This window comes from Vespula pensylvanica, chromosome 3, assembly GCF_014466175.1.
Source record: "Vespula pensylvanica isolate Volc-1 chromosome 3, ASM1446617v1, whole genome shotgun sequence".
NCBI lineage: Eukaryota > Metazoa > Arthropoda > Insecta > Hymenoptera > Vespidae > Vespula > Vespula pensylvanica.
In genome coordinates this window covers 11,435,805-11,440,804 of record NC_057687.1, presented here as the reverse complement: position 1 = coordinate 11,440,804, position 5,000 = coordinate 11,435,805, and the positions used below count along the sequence as shown (strand labels likewise).

General features: G+C 44.6%; 1 protein-coding gene and 1 long non-coding RNA gene across 5 annotated transcripts in view; one reads left to right on the top strand and one right to left on the bottom strand.

Moving 5' to 3' along the window:
- LOC122628150 (netrin-1-like) overlaps positions 1–5,000 on the top strand; it is a 107,366-nt gene that overhangs the window by 31,855 nt on the left and 70,511 nt on the right. The window lies entirely within an intron of this gene.
- The window catches only part of LOC122628158, a 74,716-nt gene continuing 72,369 nt past the window's right edge, over positions 2,654–5,000 (bottom strand). Inside the window, exon 8 of the long non-coding RNA XR_006326987.1 lies at positions 2,654–2,664. This is a non-coding gene — a long non-coding RNA (uncharacterized LOC122628158). The remainder of the gene's footprint in view (positions 2,665–5,000) is intronic.

Genomic DNA, 5,000 nt, shown 5'->3' with positions numbered 1-5,000 from the left:
CTCTACGTCCCGACGAATTAATCCTGTCTCCGAAAGTTCTCGGCCGACGTTTATCGTAGGAAATTTGTAATTAAACGTAGGTTTCAACAAAAAAAAAAAAAAAAAAGAAAGAAAGAAAAGAAAAGATAAGAAGCACCTTTGGAAATAATTAATAAGCATCGCGTTGTGGTATATAAGAATAAACTTTTCCTTCGAATCTTCTCTATCCGTCGATACTCGTCGGCTATGCACCCTTTCTACGACGTCACCATCCCCCGACGTTCGTTCTCAAAATACGAGGTGAATAACTTTTCTCTCCTTTATCTCGTCCCGATGAAAAATCGTGCGCGCGAGATTTTTCGCGCTAGGAACAAAAGATTCACGAACGAGGAAAAAGGAAAGAACAATAGATAGAAAGAGAGAGAGAGAGAGAGAGAGAGAGAGAGAGAGAGACAGAGAGTGAAAGAGAGTGGAAAATGCTTTCCTGGCGAAGGATAAGTTTTCGTGAAGGACTACGGGATATCTCAAATACCCGACAAATTTTACGGCCCTCCCCGAGGAGCTTTACGAGCGGCTATGAAAGATCAAGAGAGCCGATGCTGACTCGGACGAAGGATATTTATTATCCCGCGTATGTACCACACCAAAGTGTCTGTGTTAACCCGTGAGGAGTGTACGTCTACCGATCCACGTGTCTCTTAGTGTGAGTCGAACTGTGTGCGTGCTTCTTCTTTCTCCTCCGCCACCTCCTCCTCCTCCTCCTATTCCTCCACCTCTTTTTCCTCTTCCTCTTCTTCTTCTTATGGTTTACATATACATAGACATGCGAGAGATTACGTCAGAACGGCTACATGGAAGATGCATGTATAGCTAGAATGCATAGAATAAGGGTGAGAGAAGGGGTGCGTCGAACGGTGCCGTAGAAGCTCCTACGTGTGCCGTATAACGTATTAGACTCTGCGGTCTAATATACTCATCCTCCTTCTCTCTCTTACGCACACCCTCGTACACACATACATACGCGCGTGTTCTTTCAGACATCCTTTTCTCTTCCCTTTCGTAGACGTTCTCTTCCTCTCACCCACGCACCCTCTCTCTCTCTCCATCGGCACCTGCGAACGCCGGATACGCGAGCAGACGGGAAGTAATTACGGTGAAAGCGATATCGCGGAGGGTTGCGTTGGATCGTCATATTCTACGACGACATAGAACTACCTATATTGCGAATCGCTACTGATTCTTTTTTCTTTTATCCCCTCTTTCCTTTCTCCTTCCGTAATTACCCTGACGTTTCCTTCGTCTCACGTTACTACACTCTGTGTTGCGTAATACGATAGCCGGAGATGTCGAGGAATCTTAAAATTAGAAACTTCACCCATGCTCGATAATATAATACCTATGAAAGAAGAGGGAAGGAAAGTATGAGAAAAAATGAAACGTCTTTGTATTTACGACCGACGTGTCGCAGTATTTTCGCTCGGACTGTTCCATTTTCGGTCGCTTTGTCTCTCTCTCTCTCTCTCTCTCTCTCTCTCTCTCTCTTGCTTCCTCTGCAGCAAGAAAAGAAGAAGAAGAAGAAGAAGAAGAGGAAGAACAAGATGTAAAAAAGAAAACAGAAGAGAGGGGAGAGGGGATGAGGAAAGGCGGCAGATACCAACGGTTATTTTAATGAGAGTTAAAGCCCGCGAGTAAACGTCGAATAAATCATTTCGGTGGGGCGCTAAGTGCACCTACTACGCGCAACCCTCTTTGTCCGATTCAAACTTTGCTCTCTCTCTCTCTCTCTCTCTCTCTCTCTCTCTCTCTCTCTCTCTCTTTCTCTTTTTCTTTCTCTCTCTCTCTCTCTCTCTCTCTCTCTCTCTCTCTCTCGCGAGATCTCGCGAACGTGGTGCAACGCGTTACACTATATATACTGCCTCACCCTCGCAATAAAACGTCGAACGGGAACCGGCTCACGAATATAAACGAAGATACGCCCACCCGCGATATACCGCGAGCGCCGATCGCCTTCGAAATACTAACAAATTTTCCACGCGAGTTCAGTTCTCGTTGCCTTACCAAAATACTAAAATACTTTAAACGTATGTCCCTCTGCTGGCACTGAAACTTCTAAATGTAATATGAATGAAAAAAAAAAAAAAAGAAAAAAGAATATCAAATCGACGAAAACAAAACGAAGAGAGAAAAAGATAGAGAGAGAGAGAGAGAGAGAGAGAGAGAGAGAGAGAGAGAGAGAGAGAAAGAGAGAGAGGGAAAGAAAGAGACACGCGTACAAATGCAAAGATGAAAAAGTTGATGATAACAAATGGAAGAGGGAGAGACAATGATACGTTCATTTTCAATCGGCTCACGAAAACGACGAGCACGAGATTTGCATAAATGTCGCATCGACGAGCGTGAGCGCGAGCGCGAGCGCGCGCGCAACCATATGTCGCGCGACGTTTAAAATACGGAACGAGTAGGACGTGTCCCTGCGAACGGACAGATACGGCACGTCCTAACGACGGTATAACGGCTCGCCTCGTTAATTGGCAAACGCGGATGATCGATGCGTAACATTATTCGGCCACAAGATCCCTCTCTCGCTCTCTCTCTCTCTCTCTCTCTCTCTCTCTTTCTCTCGCACGCGTGCGCACTGAACCGCACAACGCATTCAACCCCTTCTACTCGCTCGCTCTTTCGCTCCTTCTTTCGCTCGCTCGCGCGCACACGCACGCACGCACGCACTCGATACACGCAAGAGATACGACACGCCCAGCGAGTTATTGCTTTCATTAGCCGAACAATGAAACCAATTTGTGATGATCTCCCCCCACTTTTTTACCTCCTTTTTTTCTTTTCCTTCTTTTTATTATTAATAATCCCTTCCACCCACTCGCATCGCGTTCCTTCGGTTTCTTACTTACTCCCTCTGACTTGATCTTTCTTTTTACCAAACTTTTTGGTAAAAAGAACTCCAGACGAAGGATCGTTAAGCCAAGATTCGATCGACCGAATTTTCTTCGACCATCTTTCTTCCGATCCATATACACGCGATTATTTAGAATCTTACGTAACCCTAAGCGGTCCATCAGATTTATTTCTTTCGTCGATGTTTGCTTACGAAGGATCGTTCGGGTATACTGGAGATGTTTCAACGTTTCTCGTTACGATATTTAATGTCTCGAAAAAATATTTCTCTTAAGTTATTTGTTTATTCTCTCTTTTTCTATTTTTCTCGAATCGTCTCCCTCGATCGTAATAAGACTCTCGATTCTTACGTTTTCGATTTATTTTTCTTCGTTTCTTCCGTCCCTATCTTTTCTTCTCTCTCTCTCTCTCTCTCTCTCTCTCTCTCTCCCTCTTCTCATATTTATACTTTGCAATTTAATACGATATACCCGATGAACTCGCGAGTCTCGAGTCTCCCCTCTCTCTCACCGATACCGGTAGCAATTATATGCGCGTGAAAACGATCTTATATATCTCTTATTAAAGGATCCGATTCCATTAAGTTAATGAGTACTAAGCGGGATTCATAAACCCTTGCAATTATCTCTTCAACTTCGTCATGCTTTTGCTTTCTCCAAGACGATTTACAACATCTATCGGATTTCGATCTATTTCGAAATGGAAGATCGATTCCACTTTCGAATTTTCTCGGAACAACGTTTCATTCTACAAACGAATACCTATCCGTACAATCCTACGATCCTACGATCTACGATGACAATTTCTTTATTACGATACGAGAACGTTTTCTTTTCTTCCTTATCTTTTTCTAATCGCATCGTAATCGTTCGTATTAATCGGTAGTATCGTCAAGCATATGTCTACGTGTTATACATCGACGTAGAAAATAATCGCGCGGAGACGCGCGTGCGAATGTAAGTAAGTACTTACGAGTCGAAAATTAGCGAGGTTTAATTAAATAGGTTGTCGCGTGTTCTCCGATAGACAAGTTCGTATAAATGTATACGAGCCACGCCTTCCCCTCCAGGCAGCCGACGGCGGCGGTGGTGGCGATGGTGGCGGTGGTGGCAATACTGGTGGTGGTGGTGGTGGTGGTGGTGGTGATGGTGGTGGAGGTAGAGATAGAAGCGATGGTGGCGGCGGACGTTCGGCGCAAATCCCACTCGCACGTTCGACGGCACTTGGCTCGCTCTCGCCGAGAGAGGATGAATGGACGAATGCCAAGGATACTCGATGGATCGTTTCGATTTCCAGTTTATCCACTCTCACCGGAATGGCTTCCGTATATACTATCCCCACCCTCCATCGCGGTAAACAGCCTTGGCTGGCTCTCAATCGAGATCGAGACGATACTCGAATTTATAGAGAGAGAGAGAGAGAGAGAGAGAGAGAAAGAGAGAAGTCTGTTTGCTAGTATCCCGTTTAAAAATCTGGATTTAAAATTTCTTTTCCAACGTTCTCTCTCGAAAAATCATTTGATCGATAGATCTCATCCATATGTCATAGTCAAGGCGAATCATCATCTTCCGATATATGAAATTGTTTTTATATAAAGCAGAAATTCGAGAAGGTTAATATACGTCGGATAAATTCGAAAACTAGCATCAAAGAGAGGTACTCGAGGAATTCGTTCTCGTGTAAACCATAGAGCCGATGGAGAAGAACGAAATGGCCGCCCACGCGTCCTTTCGTCCGACGCTTTTGTTTTCTCTGTCAGCTCTTGGGAAATGATCAAACATGTGCTCTCTCTCTCTCTCTCTCTCTCTCTCTCTCTCTCTCTCTCTCTCTCTTTGTCTTTCTCCCACCAGCTTTAGAAAACCTAAGCACATAAAGAGAGAAGGTGTGTACTCGAGCTCTCAAATCGCGCTCGGCCATCGACGTAACGTTCGCTCTTCGCGCTGCGTTATAATTCGAGTGCAACGTGTTTATCTAGGAAAGCGTATATACGCACATACACACGTGCGCTCTCGCGCTCTCGTAATCATAGAACGTGCAGCAGAACACAAAACACGAGCACTTATAACGACGTCTCCTCTTAGTATTTCAAGCAAACATTTGCTCCGATGTCT